This window comes from Manis pentadactyla, chromosome 6 (assembly GCF_030020395.1).
Source record: "Manis pentadactyla isolate mManPen7 chromosome 6, mManPen7.hap1, whole genome shotgun sequence".
NCBI lineage: Eukaryota > Metazoa > Chordata > Mammalia > Pholidota > Manidae > Manis > Manis pentadactyla.
This window is the reverse complement of record NC_080024.1, coordinates 112,452,880-112,471,331: the sequence shown is the minus strand read 5'-3', so window position 1 is coordinate 112,471,331 and position 18,452 is coordinate 112,452,880. Positions and strand designations below refer to the sequence as shown.

Here is an 18,452-nt window from a genome sequence, read left to right as displayed (position 1 = left end):
TCTTCAAAGCACTTAGCAGAGCCCTTGCCTGTAGCAAGTTGTGAGGGATAAAAGGAGGGAGAAATACTATCTCCTTCATGTCTCATTTTGGGAAAGCAATAGCCCTCACCTCTTAGAATTAACTTGCTATCAAATTGCTTCCTTATTATTGAGATAAATCTTGTAATATAACTTTGCTTTACTTATTTTATTCCTAACAAATCAGAATTGCTAGAGACAGGAAATCAGCTGTCGTGTAAAACAACAGATGGCAAAAAGGAAAAATTCATTATTATTCTGTTGTGCATTGTACATACCTAAGTAATGGCAGACTTTGAGATAACGTGGTCTATGATATTTACTCCTTTTAGTCATGCCTATAAGTTACCTTCCCTTATGAGATTGATTTTTATGTTTTCTGTAGCATTAGGTAAACGTTTATTAAAATAAGATACATGGTCAAATAACGATAGGAGGAGCATAACCAGATAGTGGAATCAGTAACTTGAAGTCACCTTTTTATTTGCTGACCAAATGCACAGTGATATCTTGATCAAAGCCACCGGACAGGAAGTCAGCATCCCCAGGGGAGGATGTCAGAGCTTCTGGAGGGGTGCTTCCAAGGGTTCTTACATTAAGTGAAAAAGAAACTTGATGGAATGGCAGTTTCCACAGTTCATTTCCCCTCCTCCAGGGTCAAATGTGCATGTTCTGAGAGAGGCATTTAAGCCGCTTCTGATAACCCTCCTAGTTGAACTCACAAGCTCTGTGTCGACTGGTATTTGTCAGGCCAGAGGCTACAGTGTAAGGCGAGAAAGTCTTGTGGCTGGTAGCTGTCAAAAATCTATCTCAGAAACCTCTTTAGAATCTTAAGTTATTCACTTAAAAATGCCTCCAGCACTGGGGAAGCTGAACGAGAAGAGAAGGAATGTGCAGAACAACATTGTTACAATGTCTGAAACTTTGAGCTCAGAAAAAACAGAATAAATACTTGTAAGGCAATAAATTCTGTTTTTATTTGACCAGCATTCTCTTGTTCTTCAGAAATTCTTTTTTGTTGGCCAAAAGCTATAAAGCTTTCAGGTTCAATGATTATGAAATGCTTCCTCATATTTTGGAAGTAAAATGACTTCATTCAGAGTCAGCAACTTGAAATCTTTATCTTCCATTGTTAACACTTGTGAAAAGATCTGTAGTTGGAGAGCTCCTGTTTTGTCTGTAAAGTGGGAAGCTGAGAGAGAGGGCAGACGGGAAAGGAAGAGACATAGAAGGTCCTATTTATCAAGTGAAACAAGAAAAATCATTAGAAGTAAATTATTTTTCACATGATCTTTTAAGATTCGGGATCTTCCTTTCTTAGTAATTTTATAAAATGGACAAATATCCACTAAAGGCTCTTTCTTCTTTACACATCAGATTAATGAGCAGCCATCAAAGAATTGATTTTTAGTCTCTAGTGGCTTGAGCTTGCCTGAACTGCATTCAGGCAATGGTGTGAAGGCTCAAAACTAAATCAGTTGTTTCAGTTCCTAAGACTATCCTGTCTCCTGGCACATTGTTACGTTATATTAAACATGAGTAGTTGGATCTTAACAACCACAAGAGACCACCCATCTCTATCCGTCTTGTCTGGGTAATGTTCTTAGAAAAAAAATCAATGAGTCCTTATCAAATCCCAGTGCCAGCTTGCTGGCACTTAAAGGGCAACAGAGGAAAGAAAATTTCCATTTTTAACAGAAACAGGCTGAGATAAGATTTTAGGTACATTCTAAACTAAGCCAAATTTTTTTCAGTGAATTAATTCATATTGAATATTGTTCCTAATATCCATGCTGTAAGGAGTTTGTGTGCATTAACTATCTTAAAAATTGAACAAGGTGATCTAACAAAACATATAGTCATATTTATCTCAAATGTTTTTAAGAGGTCCATCTTGTCTTAAGATTCTAGTACATTGTATTTGCCTGGAATGTTTTTATATAGTAAAAGTTGTGGCTCACTCACTAATTCAATGAAGTATTTGTTACAGGCTTACTGTGTGTGGAACATTATGGGTGATTTTGTCTGAAATTATACATCTATCCATTTATTTATTGCATGTTAATATGTGCCAAGAACTGTTCTTGGTACTGGAAGTGTTGTTAAAGCAACATTACCAGTGAGGTCTCTGGCCCTCCTGCAACCTGGCTGTCAATGGGGAAGTAAGGCAATATACAAGCAAACAAGTGCAAATATAATATAATCTTGGAAAGGAGAGCACATGTATTGTCCAATATTATGTAATGGCAGCTGGGAAATTGGATCCCATGACATAATGCCAGCATGATCTTACTTTCCTATAGGGCAAAGTATGGAGTCATCTACAGTCATCTTAGTAACCTAAACACGTGAAGTATATATTCTTAGTCCCTTTTCTTCAGATGAAGAAACTGGGGCCCAAAGAGATTGGGTAGAATTTCTTTACCTCAAGCTAGTAAATGGCAAAGGTTTTGCAAATAAAAACTGTGCCTCTGACCTGAGGTCACATGGGTCACGTGGTTTTTCTCTGCATTATTACATGGTGTGTTTCAGATTATTCATCCAAAAATTCTTTCTTTCCTGCATTTCAATTTTAGGTTAAAAATCTTTAAGGAGTAGAAAACCTTTTACCAGATCCTGACAGTTACAGCTTTTGCTTTTGAATTGGAAAGTACTTTTGATAAAACCTCTTATCTGCCTAGTGGAGAACAGAAGGAAAGGGAGAAATTGTTATTAAAAACTATCCTTTCACACTGCATGGGTTTTCACAAATCTCAGCCTTCTCAAGGCTGATTACGCTCTGCAGTCTTCCTTAGGAAGTGGATGAAAATTTGAGCTGGTAACACAAACAGGAAGGCTCAGAGGCAGCGTTTGTCCTGCAGGCACCACCTCTTTAAATAGCTACTCTGCAGTGGGAATTAGCCCTCCACTTAGACAAGAAACTCCAAGGCCCTTTGTTTCTCTGGCCCCGCAGGGCTAGTGGCAGCCAGCACTGTCCTATCCCCGAGGGGGAGGCCCTGCTCAGCGGGTGCAAGGTGTGGAGCTGGGAGCTGGTGGATGTGGGCTCAGGGTGGCCTCCCCATCTCTGGGCCAGGAGGACACACAGTCACACAGATGTTTTGTGCTTCTCTCTTATGAATATCATCCTTAAGACGTTTAACTGCTGTAAGGTAAGGTTCAGAGCACTTTCTAAATCAATTACTTAGGCTCTGGGCTGCTTTCTGAAGACTGGTTCTTTTATTTAAAATAGGAAAGAAGAGAGCAAATAGTTGCTATAGCTTTTTAAAAAAATCCATTTTTAAGTGAGTTCATATCTGCGATATCGCATAGTTTTATTAGTAGGTTATAGATACATTATGTAAAGTGATAGTCAACTATAAATCTACTAACCTTTCAAAGAAGTTTTTGTTACTGCATGTAAGTTTTTAAAGCTGAAATGCAGAAGGAAAGTAGATAAGCCCTGTTACTAATATGGGGAAAGTAGTTAAAATGGGATCATTAATTAATAGATGCATAAAAATGAATGACTTAGAGATCTTTTTTTTCCAATTTTTGTTTTTGAGCAGGAGCCTTTAAACTGTCTAATCCAAGTTTTCCAGATAATCATCTGATTTTAGATACATCTACTGAGGTAGACTCTTTACCCAAGCAAGCGCTTCCACTCTTTAATGGCATTCATGTATTTCTCTGGTCAGGCTAGCAAGCCTTTCCTCTGATTTTCACAGGGTGCCAACCAGAAATGGCTGTGTTTACTGCCCTAGTGCTAGAGAAAACAGGTGAATAGGGAGAGAGTTCTCATTGTGTGTTGCCCTGCAGAAACATATTCTGCCTGGGATTTGTGTGACCTGCATCTGTGCATTTCTTCTCATCTTTTCCTGGCCCCTACCTCTCTTTTGCATCTTCAAGAAATTGAAGAAATCAAAGCCAAGGATTAACTTATTAGCAAGCAGAAGGTCTACAAACACAAATGCTTGCTCTTCCCAGAAAGGTTTCCATTAATACCTATTAAACTCCATTCATATTTAATTCTTAGAGCGCTGGTATCCGTACAGCCACTTTGGTAATGGCTCCTTAATTGTCTTTTGTTTTCTTCTTAGTCCTGTTCTTATCATTTGTGTTATCTTTCAGAGGCAAATGGATGTGTTAGGAAAGGGGTTTTGTTGTTTATTTGAATTTCGTTTCCTTTAAATTAGATTAAAAATTGTTTGGGGTTCTTCTTATTTAAGTAGGGTCATCTTTATATTTTTCAAGTATATTTATAATTTATTTATTGTTTTTAAGTTGTCTTACTAGTATAGTTTATAATCAAAGGTAAAATCTGCTCTGATCCCTGAGCTTTAAGAGTGTGGGGAGAAAGCCTGCTTAGAAGAAATACTGCTTTTCTTGTGTCATGTGTGGGGGCAGGGTTAGCATTGTGTTTATTTATTGTTTTGTGTGTGTATGTGTGTGTGTTTAGTTTCAGAGTGTGGTAAGCAAAACCAAGGTCGGTGATAGGGGATATTTCCATCGTAGTGTCTAGGATGTGGGAATAGTTCATGTGCTTTTTGTGAAAATAATTTTTCACATTTGTGCTTTGTAGATGATTACTAATAGGGATCTATCTTTATCTTTAAATGTTGTAAGTAATAAGGAATCCGCATTCTATTTAGAAATTGTTTTAGAGTTTCCCATTCTCTGGTTTCAGATGCTAGCCCCTCTAGCTCTGCATATATACCTGCCCCCTGCCCCACCCCCTCCATGCAGGTTCTTTTATCAACTTTGCAAGGCCCTTGTGAAACTCTAAGCCAAGATTAATTAAATATAGCAACTGGGCTAACCAAAGGTAAGTTAAACAAGAGAAGACTTGTGTTTAGATTGAAAATATAAACAAATGACGTTATTTTTATGATATGAAAGCCAAAGGGAAAAAAATTAACTTACCTAAGCAAGCAGAATCTTTACGGATAAGAAATTTCAAAGACAATGGGATAATAATGGAAGGCTTTATTAGCCAAGGTCCTGGCAGAAATTATAGGAAAAATAGCAAAATAGCTTGAGAGATGAGCTAAAAGGAAATCACTGCCCCCGCTGCAATAATGTAGAATGACAAAGCAAAGTAACATTTACTGGAAGGCCTCCTACTAACCCAGGTTGAGCTGAGCTCAGGAATGTGTTTCAGAACCTGTTTAAAACTCCAGCGGTGGTGTTTTGATTCAGTCTTGCTGACGTAAACACAGACTCTGCCTGGAAATTTTCCAAAAGCAGAGAGTGAAGGAGATGCGCAGTGTTATTACAGTGAAAACCTGGGGAAGCGATTCACCACCGCCTTGGGAGCAGAGCGCGACGTTTCTGCTCTCTCGGAAGGTGTACTGCGACCTGGCCATACGTCCGTTCCTGAAGAGAAGACTGAGACAGGGACTGTGCGTGTAGTCAGGGCAGGGTGAGGGCCTCTGGAAAAAGCAAGGCAGGATATTTATAGTCAGAGCAATGTAAGGAAACCCCCTATCAAAACTCTGTTAAACATACAGCTCTAGAGTCATTCTTCAGTGAGATTAGTTAATATTCCCCAGATAAAGAAGAGTAGCACATGTTTTTATTATGCTAATCATTTATAATCATGTGTAAGATTCACTTTAGCATGCTAAAAGGCCCAGGCCTATGTGCTGTCTTTCCTCCTTCAGATCTGATGAGGTGATTTGCAAACTGGGCAACTAATTTAGCATGCAGGCCCAGCCATAAACAACACCGTAAAAGGCAAGAAGGATTTCACCGTAAAGATAAGATTACATTTTAATACCCAAGAAGTTAAGAAGTTAGAAATTCCTAACTTACTCTTTAGCAAACAATACCTCAGCCAACCTTGGGGGCTGGGCAGGTGGCCGTGTTTCATATACCCCCAGACCAAGATGCTGGTATCTCAGGGAGAAATCATCAGAGCAGGAAGTTGCTTGTGTTAATTCTAAATATTCTGGGACCACTTAACAAGTCCACACCCCTAAGCTTTTTTACATATTCTCGAAAAATCCCCACCTGCCTATAAAACCTCTAGACTACACACCACCCCTGGACTGTCTTGTCCCCTCCTGGCATGAGCCAGGAGCTCTGTCCTTTTACTTTATCTCTAAATAAAAGCCTGTACCTTACTCTCCTACTTAAAGTGTTTGTGGAGCTCGTTCTTCGGTTTTGTGAACAAGAACCCCGGCATCAGTTGCACCAGGAACAATCTCCCCAGGTGCTTAGCCAAACAGAAGGAAGGGGAGATTGAGAACAAGGGAATTGTTTCTTAGTGATAGAGAAGCCTGTGGATTATTAGACTGGGGAAAAAAAAACAATCCAAAGGAGTGTTTGGACAACATTGAGTGCTGATGAGATGGACACTCATTGTTAGGTGACTTTAGTAACAAATAAATGATGGGTTTACACAGCTCAGGTACTAGACAAACTCAGGGTTTGTAACAGCAGAGTAAATAGCTATGAAGCTGAGTGCCATTCTCCATTTGTTAGATGTATTTATTTAGATGAACATAAAGACTTAAACATGTTTCTTTCTCTTATGAACATACATAGTAAAATGGGAGCCAGATATGTGAAATATACTTCCTGCTTAGGTCACCCTAGTTTAGATTTTCCAAGAATCCACCTTGGTATATCACAAAAATCACCATTTGGAACATGAAAAGTCCATTATTTTGCATGAAAGACTAGTCGAAGGAACACTATTTCAGTTATTTGTGAACTGAAGTGGTATTTAACTCTCTGAAACTTCCAAAGTAAGTAGATGACAATAGAGATGTTTTCACCCTGTTTTTTTCCCCTGTTCCACAACTTGCAGAGCACCTTCCACATAGTGCTTCCATAAACTTCGAAAACACTCCTGTGCATTACAGTCCTGCCTTGCCAGAGGGCAAGAGTTTCTAGAAAAAGCCGAAGTGGTTGACCAGAAGTCTTGGACACTAGGTTAGGACATCCACGGGAGTGGTGTGAATACCCAAGACGAAAAAAGAGCAAAAAATAAAGCATCATAATTAAAATGGAGGCCAACAGACCATTCACCTACTTCAAAATTTTTAAATAATAGAATATTATTTACAAGTTATTAATAAAACTTATTTTAAAATGATTAATGAAAATCAATTACATTAATATTTTAATAATCAAAATTGATCTAATATTAATAAAAATTGTTTAAAAATTAATTGCCTTTCATTCTTTGCCAACTGTAAATTACTCAGTAGGTATGAATCTTCTAGTATATTTTCAGTAAAGTGGGGCAGGACTTGTTCTATCTCTGGTGGTTGCTGCTAGTGCTCCCCCTTCTCCTTTTTTACCGAACACCCTAAAGCATAGTCTCTTTGAATTAAACAAGTCTGTGGATATCTCTTACCAATAAGCCAGTGCAATCCCTTCAAAACTACTTTCTAATCTATGAAACAGAAGAAACCAGAAAGGAATATTAGACAAGCCCATCCTGACCTTTTCCAGAAGTGGTATAATTTCCAAAGTATCAGAAGGGTCTGAGCTATCCACACATGTACCCCTAGAAATCTGTAGGTTTTGGTGGGAATGGCAGGCATGGAATTACAGAATGTGTGCAAGCATTTTACAAATACTGTTTCATTAATCTTTAAAAAACTCCATGCAGAAGTGGTTGTCCACTATTTACAGATAAGGAAAGTGAGGCACAGTGAGGCTAAGTGTCTTGTCCAAGGTTTTTATACAGCTGAGAAGTGTCAGGACAAGAATGTGAACCAAAGTTTGTTTGGCCCTGAGGCCTAGGTATTTCTGCCACACAATGCTGAGTGAGTGACACAGTTTCTTATCTGTGTTTTTCAGTCTGGTGGTAGTAGAAAAACTGAGATTTTATGGAAGTAGCGGCAGAATTTTGAACGATCCAGGGAGGAACAATTCATGTTCTCTATTCTCTGACTGTTTTTACTTCCTTTTCTGACCTACTCTCTTGAAGGAGAAGATTGTGTATCCATTCCTCTTTTCCAGTAATATGTAAATCTTGTGTGCATGCGTGTGTGTGTGTGTGTGTGTGTGTGTGTAGCAGGAAGTGAATCACATTATCCCTTACAAACTGCAAAACCTTGAGAAGGAATGTTATTGTGGAGAATTATTGTATGTTCTTAAACCCAATGTGGACTCACTGAGTATATGCAGCAATCTGTTTACAGTTCTGACTATTTACTGAAGATTTGTCTTTTTGGCAGTTACTTGACCACTTTGGATTTGTAAACTGGTTCATCTGTCAAAGTCCAGTTCAGATCTTCACCCTCTGCCCCCAGTTCCTTAAAGTATTCTCACCACTCCCCTTTCTGATATCTGCTCCAAATTCCCAAAGCCTAGGTTACCAGTATCTTTCCTTTAATATCTATATACGCCCATACTCAGCAAGGGGAGTATTCTTTCTGAAAGTGTTATCTTGTGTCTCTGGCTAGCCTGTAAGCCCCCGTTGAATACTGATTGTTTCCTTTACTCAGAAACATTCCTTCTTCCCATAACCAATACAGGGCTGCCTTTAGTAATAGTGGATTCATTGGTTAAATTATCCTCCTACTGGTTCTATTTTTGTATTGTGACTCTACACAGATTGTTCCTCCCAAGTCAGTTCTTAAAATATTTGAAGACAGTGATCAGGCTTCCCTGGAACCTTCTAGATAGCCTCAGTGTGTTCAACATTTTCACAAGTAGCGTGGCTTCTTGAGTCTCTTCATCCTTCCCTCTCTGAATTCAGTCTTGGCTCTCAGCATCCTTAATGTGGTGTCCAGAGCTGAATTCCAGTTCTGTTGCATTTGGGATAATAATCTTCCTTTTCTGTATGACATACTTCTATACTCCTATGCCACTTAAGATCCAGTTAGTGTGTTTGGCATCCATTTGATGTTGTTGGCTTGTACTGGCCTTGCATTTGACCAAAATATCTTCATCTTTTTCTCATGAACTGTCCTCATGCCAGGAAGTAATCATCCTAAACATGTACAGCTGAAATTTTTGAACATCATCCTCATTCCTATTAAATTTCATCCTGTTAGTTTTAGTCTGTTAGTCTTTCCAATGGAGATTTACTTTGTTTTTTGGATTACTGTCCAAAATAGACTATTAGACAAGTAAGGAAAATGATCTGAGAAAAAAAATTCCTAAGCTTTTAACTATTCTGGTTAAGTCTTTCCAAAGAATGTCTCTACTCAGGTTACCTCCTTGAGAAAACTTTTGAGGCTTTTCATCGCCTAGTGGTTAAAACCCAAAAGTGTCTTCTTGTGGTCGCTGAAGAATCATTACAACTCTGCCTTCTATTGCATCACTAGCCAAACCAGTTCTGCGCTGTTCCCTGACCCTCCCTGGCTGGGTGGCTTTCTCCACCCAGCACCTAAAATGCCTTCCATGCCTGTTCTTTCTCTGCCAGCTAGAATCCTGCACATCCTTCCTCTTGAGGTCTTCCCTGAACTTTAGTAAGGAGTAAATAATCTTTCTTTTGAGTTCCCAAAGCATCTTCTAAAATTCTCAGCATTTATGGAATTCTGCTTTATGTGAGCAGCATGGCATGGTGGTTGAGAGCAGAAACTCTGGGAATTGATAGCCTGTGTGCAAATCCAGGCTATACACTTAGTAATGATATAATCATAGGTTATGTGATTATACATATAACTGAGCCTAAGCCTCAGTTGTCACATCTGTACAATGGAAGTAGTAATACCTTTTAGGGTTACTGTGAGGACTGAACCAGTTAGTATATGTAAAGGGCTTAAAATTGTGTGTGGCACATAGTAACTCATAATAATTGTTTGCCATTTCTACAGGTACTTGTTAAATATGAATTTTACTGAGAAAGCTCAGAATTACTTATGGTCATGATTTTTTTGAATCCTCAAAGCATGGCTGTCAGAGGAGACATTCATGAATTTATGGAGAGAGACTATTGAAGAGTCGTAACATTTTCTTAAGGAGGCATTGTGATGTGGTCTCCAATGGAGGCCAGACTGACATGCTTTCTAATTTACAGGCAACATATTCATAAGCATTCTTCATGTTTACTCATATATGTAGGTAACCTGGAGAAATATGTCCTCCATGTTATAAACTGTGTTTATCAACATTGTAATTTCAGCACTTAATTGCTCAAAGCCTAATTGTCCATTGTGTGCCTCTGGAAACTTGTATTTTGTTTTGTATAGAGTGACAAAAGAAAAAATGATAAAACACTTTTTTCTCTTTCATGAAGTACAGATGACTGTTGAACAACGCAGGAGTTGAGAGTACCAACCCCCAGTGGGGTTGAGAATCCATGTATAACTTTTGACTCCCCAAAAACCAGACTACTGATAGCCTACTATTTAATTTTATGGTAGTAAATAATAAAGTAGACTAGTATCTACATATATTTTATGCATTGATGATATACTTGCCTTTCTCTTAATTTTTTTTGATATTTCTGGATTATGTGGTTCATCAGTTTTTTCAGATTGTTGCAAAATTTTCCAATATTTATTGGAAAAATATCTGTGTATAAGTGGACCCAAGCGGTTCAAACCCACATCAATCAAGGGTCAACTGTATTATCTTTTTTCCTTGAAAGAAATCTCATGGTCAGGCAATGTCAGAAACTCATGTTTATAACTTTTGGCATTTATCATGGAGATTAGCAATCTTTAGCCTGATAACACCCTCTGGCCTCAATATTTATTGAAGGTCTACCAATGATTTTGTGTTAGGCAATGTAGTGTTGAGCAGTTAAGAAATATAAGATGAAATTTCTGTACTTAGGCTTATTTGGAGATATAACACAGTAAATAAAGTAATAATATAAGGCACATGATATGAGAGTTCTGTACTCAGAATTACTAGAATTACTAAGTCAGTGGCATTAAAAAGTAGGTATTTACTGTAAGAGGCTCAATAAGAGTAGTTCTTAATTGCTGCCAACTATTTCAATTTCCTTTCCAAACTCTCACTTCAAGAACCTCTAGAGACTAAAGACTAAAACAATAATATATTTCTTCTCTAAAAATTTGCTCTACATTAAATAGTAGATATGGATATACCTAATGAAGAGGAGGTTGTAATGGCTAACACATTATCTTAATTAGTTTTGAAGCTAACCTTATGTTATTATCCCATTTTTTGAGACAAGGGGAAATCAGGTCTCAGTGGACGCATAAGTTATTATATCAGTAAAAGGTAAATATGTGATTTAATGACATTAGTCCAACTGAAAAAGAGCCTGTCTTAACCACTTGTCCCCAGTGATGCCTATTCAGCAGCCTACTGAAGGGATCTGTGATGAAATCATTATGAATGAACTTTATTGTGTATGATTAGAGTGGGGGATAGAGATGAGTCTGAAAGGTGAGCTAAGATAGGCTGTAAAGAAACTTTCGTACAAGCTAATGAGTTTAAATGATCCTGCCAACTATTAAAGATACCTTATCCACTCATTACTAAGAAGAGAATGGCATTATATAATTTTTGTTTGGTAGCATAATTCTTGCAAGTATGTGTAAAGGGATTAAATGGGAGGAGACAAGATAATGGGAGACAAGTTAAGTGGTGCAGTAGCCTAGATGTATCAGAGATTTGTACCCTGGACATACAATAAAATAAAAAAATATAGATTTGAGAGATGAGTCTGAGGTGGACTGGCCCAGATTTGTAGAACTGTCTGATAGGGAGGGCAGAGAAGGGGGAGGAGTGACAAGTGGCAGGTGTGTAGTGATGCTATTCTGAGGCAGGGGAAAAAGAGTGATTACAATTCAGAGGCAGCTGTGTTTGGGATATGAGGAGTTTCAGGTGAAGGAGAACATACTGAAGGCAATTTGACATCCTGAAGAGTCAGTTCCAGAGCAAGCAGGTCAAAGATTAGAGGCTCCTCACCCTGTCAGTGAAGCCATAGCAGTGGATAAGATCACGGGGAGGAGCTGGGGTACTCCGAGTAGAGTGAGACCGAAAGAGGAGGAAGGACAAAGCCAGGAAAGCCAGCAGCCCTGAAGGTATGGCCCTCCTGAGCACTGTTCCAGTCTGATGGCTACACTGTGGACTCTTTGGAAGTAGGTGTTTCCCAAGCTTCTGTCAACATGATTACAAGCTGTCCTTTAAAGTAGCTTCCTTAGACAGTGGCTAACCCATTAGCCATTGATTTTTATAAGTATCACTCTCAGGATTGACTCCACACCTGGGAAATAGTTTGCTCTCTGTAAATTAAGTAAGGGTTGATCTAGTGTCTTGCCAATGGGTTTCAGCCCCAGGCAATTTCGCTATGGATTCAATGTGTCCAAAGAAATTGACAGCAAAACGTTCTTTGGGGTGAAAGGGTTTATTACCCGGTTTTTTCTCCTTGTGGTAGGTGGAGCACTAGCGTCTCTGCCTCCACCCAGAGCACTGGGCCGAGCTCTCTATATAGCACAATAATAGCTTATTGCCTGAAGGTGTGGAAGCAGTAGCCTAGCAACAGGCCAGTTACATCATCAGGTGGTTTAAGTTCAGTGGGAATCCTGGCCTAGGAACCTCAACTTCCCCACATCTAGTCTGGAGTTATGTATAACTGACTCATAAATCAGCTATTAGGTGGCCCAGCTTTTCCTTAGGATATTTTTTTCATTAAGTTTGTGTGTTATATTTCTAGTTTTTAAGTAAAGTAGTTCAGTGATGGAATCCACACGAAGTGATTGTCAGTCCCTTAATGAGCTCCAGGTATCTTGTGAAATATCTTGGAAAATTTACTGACAGCTTTCTAGGTCTTAAATATGTATGAATTCTTTGATTTGACCAAGGTATGCTCTTTAAATAATGAGCAGAAACCTTTCTAAAAATTGGCCATGTTGTCCTTAAATGGCTGTTTAGCAATGACTAGTGAGAAGTAACAACCCTGTAAGTAGCCTATGGGATATACCCAAGGCACAGGGCAAAGAGTTCTGACTCTGAGGTCCTACCTACAGCATGAGTTGGAATCCTAAATCTTCTTACCAGCTGTGGGTCCTTGGGCCAGTGGCAGACTGTCTTACCTGAGGGGGATTGCCCCCGTGCAAGTTCACTCTGGATTCAGTGAGACTGAATAACAACAATAGAATGCTGGGAGTGAAAGGGTTTACACCAAATTTTATTCTCATGGTGGCAGGTCAAATGCTGGAATCACATCTGCCTCGGTTAAGTCCCCAATTTGTCTCCATCACTGGAAGGAACTCTTTATATAGTAACACCTGATAATAATGGCTCATTGCCAACAGATGTGTAAGCATTAGCCTACACAGTAGGCCAATTACACCATCAAGTAGATTAGGGTCAGGTGAGGATCCTGGCTGTAGGAACTTCATTTTTCCCACACAGATTCTCTTTAAGGCTTAGTTTCCTTGTCTCTAAAAAGAAATTGTAGTTGTATCTATAAATGTTTTCATAGAATTACTGAGGTAGTTTACCTAATGTTGGATTTTAGAGGGTGTTATGTATAATTACTAAGTATTAATGTGCATCAACTAGGGTCAATTTCTCACTTTTACTCTGTTTTAAATACCTTTATGAGTGCTTCATTATCTGGAAATGTTTTATCTGACTTTCCTGAATGTAACCTAGTTCCTAGCCACCTGGTACTGTGAATGAATAGATTCTCTGATGTTTGGGGATATATTGGACTATCATAGCAGTTCATTCTAATGGGTTTTGGAAGACTATACTTGTTCAGGGTATCCCTCCCTTCCTCTTACAGAATCATCATTTCACATCTGTAAGCAGAGAACTGGCCTAACTCTGCAGTTTAAGCAGGGGTCAGAACATCTGAAGCAACTGCTGCTGGTACTCTGGTATGTTCATTTCCTTTTTGCTCCAGTCTGGATGTCAGACAATGCTTGCTTGGATATCACGTCAGAAGTTTTTCCTTTCATCTCCATGGCATAGAATCGTGTGGACACAGAGCCCAGGCTTTTTTGTCAGCCATTAGAAAAATCAAAGTTAGTTCTGGTCCAGGTACTACTGAAGAGTGCACTGTGTACTGCATATAAAAACAGCCCTACGTCATGCTAGCTGGGAAATCCCCCCAAACTGCAGGATTAAGATAGATACAGAAGTTCTGCAGAGCAAGCAGAGTTGTCCCCCTTGGACTGTTGATCAGGGCTGTGGAATTTGCATGATAGAAAATGACTAATAGTGCTGGCACTCTAGACATTTGTAGGAATTGTGTACGTTTATCACGTTTCCCAGGGCAGAAGAAGATTGCAAGCAGCTTTATCACTGTGCCCACTCGGTTTTCACAAACTGAATGTGAACATTGGGTTAATATTCCAGGTCCTCCATATTATTTTCACCAGAATTTCATATAGCATCAGTGCATAACTCCTGGGGTACAGGTGTAACGTTATCCCCCAAATAGCTGTTTATGAGCAGTCGTTGCTCTGGTTCAAAGGCAAACGTCGCATGCAGTTGCTCATTAGTCCTTGTGGAGAGCAGAAACATTTGACTAAATATGCATAGCAATTTATACATCATCCTCATTATCAGAAAAGATGTGTTACTTAATTGTGAAAACCCACTTGTCAAGACTTGGTGCAGACCTCTGGCAATATTTTATTGCTTCAAAATTACTCTGGCCTTTGGAAGTCTTTCTAACAAATGTCTGGCAGAAATTCAGGCATCCTGCCACAAAAATAAATTGAACAGAACACAAAATGTCACTGAACTGAAACCCAGGAGTCCCTAGCTTATATAAAAGAGATCCTTATGAACTGAAATAGTTTGGGAAACTTCAGGGGAAGTAGGAAGCTGTAGCAAGATGCTGGCAAGTGGGAATGAGCAGCAGGGTTCCTGAGAGCAGCCGAGCTGGTAGCCTTGCTGAATGTGTGCGAGCAGGACTTGCCTGCACATGTCACCTCTCAGGTAGAAGAAGTGAGTTCCTGCATAGGCTTAGGTGCTCCAAGCAGGGCTTCTGCTCGAAGAACATGGGCTGGATCTGTCAGGCCATCCTAGCTCTGAATCAGAGCTCCTGTAAGATCAAGGTCAACCAGTTGGCCAACCAAAATTTGCTTCTCCGTCATTTGCAGAAGTCAGACCACTGCACCGCTGCTTCTGTGTAGAATTTGACTTTAACTGAATATTCACATAAAACATTTAAGCAATGGAAGCTGAGAAAAATCAATCAGTCTTGTAATGCACATGAATTTCACAGTCACAGAATATAATTTTCTACATTTCTGGCAGCAAAATTTATATTCTAACTCTAATCCCCATTTCTGACAGACAGCCATAGGCAGTCTGCTCTTCCAGTTTAGGGCTTTCTGAGTTGCTTCTTAGTTAAGATTTGGGAATATTTAGGATTCTTGCCTCCACCCTCCTCTTTTCCTTCCCTGTTGTTGCTTTAAGGAATGTCCCCGTACGGCAGTCCGGGGACTGAGTTCTGGACTCAGCCTCCTCTCCCCCAACTTCTCAGCGTTCCAAAAGACCAGTTACCACAGTGGGGTTTGATGCTCTGCTCCTGGGAAGCAAAGGTGGATCTGTGGGCATGCTTGTGGTTCTCCCAGGCTCCCTGCTCTGAACTACCCACTTGGCAGCCCTGGCTTTCAGGACCCTTACCTCCAGCCATGATTGTCTGTCAGGGAGAAATCAATTTATGTCCTTCTCTTTCTCTCTCTCAACTGAAATCAGCCCCTCTGAGGCAAGGCAGGGAACTCCTGACCCCCTGTGCCGTAGCCCACCAAGCTCATCTCTACCCATTCTTCCAGCCATACCCCTTCCAGACATGGGATGTCTCTGCAGCTGCTTCCCTTAATAATTAAAAAAGAGAAGCAGGAAGCAAGCATCCTCCCAGAGTCTCCCAAACATCTTGGGGAAATCTGTGTGGACCCCAACTCCCATCCTGATACCTCAGGCTTTCCTCTGGGGGTGGGACACTGAATGCTTGGCCTCTAATCACTTTATAATGCTTTTTCCTCTCCACATTTTTACCCTTCTTCCCAGTTTGGAATGGAGTGGTAAAAAAAACTCGTTCTGCCAGTTCATCTCTTTTCAGAACTATTTTTGTCTCTCATTTGAACTAGAGCCAAGAATGTAGAATCTTTGTTTGCTGGGTTGTATTTGTTCCCCTGACAGTTCCTCCTGAGGCAGGGGTGTACTGGTTAGCCTGCACCATTTGGAATATGGACTGAGGGATGTGGTGGAGGTGGTGAAGAGAGGACACATCAGGCAGCATTACAGCACATCGTCTTGTTAAAGGTCTCCAAATCCAACTCGCTGGTCAAGGCCCAGATTGGGTTCTCACTGCCCTGACATTCCTGCCATTTTTGGCTGCCTTCCAGCCCTGGTAAGGTTGCTTAGCACTGCTTCCACTGTTGCTGATGAAGAGCATGGCACATCCCTCAGGGTGGTGAGGTGATACTATTTCTAGGGTGAAAGATACTTGTTTATAAGATGTTGACAACTCAAATATGAGGATTTTGCTCTTTTGATTTTGATGTTTTCCTAAGAGCCTCGATTAGAGTTCTAATGAGGAGTCTAATGTGGTTGTGTACACACACACACAATTATGATCATGTTTTTCTAGCCAACTCTGGTGTAACTCCAGGGGGGATAATATGTTCCCAGCCTGGGGCAAGTTATCTTTGAAGCCGAAATCAGTCAAAGGAAGAAATAAAGTGGAAGAAACCCATTTATTGCTTACAAGCAGTCATCCACTTCTGCTCTCCTGTGTCTCTTGTGACTCAGCTTACTCGGGTCCAGATATGCCCTTGGTTCCCCCTTGTAATCACCTACTGATATGGACATGGACTACTTTTCTCCACTCCTTGGAAACACCTGTTGTCAGGAAGATGCACTGAGGCCAGGAGAGAGACTCTGGAAATATTGCAACTTTACCCACATCTGGGTAGGTATTTTAAGATTTGGTGCTCACTGTGTCTAGGTTTCCTTGGGTCTGCTTTGTTCCCCAAATCTTGGAAACCCACCAGTGATGATAGTGCATTTAAATTCTGAAAAGAAGTTGGAAGGCTTTAGGCAAAATACTTCTGAGATGGAAGTGAAGGCTGATCTTGCCTGCTCCCAGCCTGACCTGTAGGCCTGTTCCTCCAAAAGATCCATGGGGGCCACTCTGCTGAACTTCCCCTACTGGTGTTTTACTGGCCTCCCAGCATTTCCTGTGCCTTTGCCTCAAGCATTCAGCTTGTTTTTCTTTTATCATTAAAGCTGCCCCTACCTACCAAACCCCTTGGGGTTCCTTTCTTCTTAAAGATTGCCTTAAAGAAACAACACAGATGCATGGCATCTTTTTGCATTTAGCTCCCTTAGACAAGTTCAGGATCTTTCTGTTTTAAGCGTATTTACTTTTGACCACAGGAAATAGTAAATTGCTAAATTGGTCACAATTTGACTGTTGGATAGCTCCCACACCCTCAGGGTCTCCTTCTGTCTTGTGTGCTCTGGCTCTCGGGCTCCTGGGGAAGCTCCCTTGCCCTCCAGGTCTCAGCTGGGGGTGGCAAATGGAAGGCACTGGAGGGGAGCAGTAGGTGGGAAGGCAGTGAGCCTGGGGTATTCTTCCATCCCCCAGCCCTTCTTAGGACCTGCCTGTGTACCTCTCCTCAGGATCCCAGACATACATCTCTTTTCACAACCCTGTCCTGATGTTCCTGTTCAGCTGCAGAGTTCTTTGGTTCTGGTGACCTCTCCCTCCTCTTGCCCCTTTTGGTCTGAGTCTGGTGATGGCTCACCTCCCCTAGGTGCTAGCCGTAAGGTCCTTAATGGCTTTCTTTCTGGCGTCCCCTAATGGTGGCCTGAGTTTGCCGCCTGCTTCCTCACAGGACCCCCGTGGAGTCTAGGCGGACACAGATACATTGAGAACAGGTCCAGGGGCAGTCTTCTACTCGAAGTGTATCTAACTGTGGACCAGCAGTATTTGTAACCCCTGAGATATTTGTTGGAAATGCACACTCTTCGATTATGCCCCAGACGTCCTGAATCAGAAGCTGACGTTTAATAAGATTCCCAGGTGATCCCTGTGTACCTTAAAGGTTGAGAAGCTCTGCTCTCAAGGTCAGCTTCCTTCTCTGGGAGTCAGGGCCCAGAAGCCCTTTGGGTTAAACTTGCTTCTCTGAAGGTAATCTCTTTCATTTCTAGGGAAAGCCCACACCTCCCTTTGCTTCTCAGGCCCTGCTTCCAACTGCACCCCCATTCCACCCTCCTCCCAAGAACAAACCTCACAGCCCTCTCACCCCTCTCTTATGTGTCAACACGATGGATTACTGAATGCATTCTAAAACCCCTATCCTGTTGTACGTGTTAGGGAAACAGAGAGTAAGGCTACATGTCCTCCGCTGGATTTAGTGAAGGTATGACAACAGGTCCATAGTCAGTGTCCAGTCAGCAGGAGGTACATGCTCTAACAGGGATAGGGACAAAATGAAAAGGAAACAAAGGCCAAAGTTATCAGAATCAAAGTTACTTTCCTTGATGAATGTGAGGAGGCTCCTTTGTAAAGTCCTGTGAAAAACATTATGTTTTCATTGCGC

General features: G+C 40.7%; 1 protein-coding gene across 6 annotated transcripts in view; it reads left to right on the top strand.

The window, feature by feature from the left end:
- The window catches only part of ARHGAP28 (Rho GTPase activating protein 28), a 183,584-nt gene that overhangs the window by 57,997 nt on the left and 107,135 nt on the right, over positions 1-18,452 (top strand). The window contains exon 1 of one of the 6 annotated variants that reach the window (XM_036880679.2): positions 1,450-3,167. The exons of the other annotated variants lie outside the window; for them this stretch is intronic. The gene's annotated coding sequence lies outside the window, so the exon portion shown is untranslated. Of the gene's footprint in view, positions 1-1,449; positions 3,168-18,452 lie in introns of those variants that run through there. 6 annotated transcript variants of the gene reach the window in all.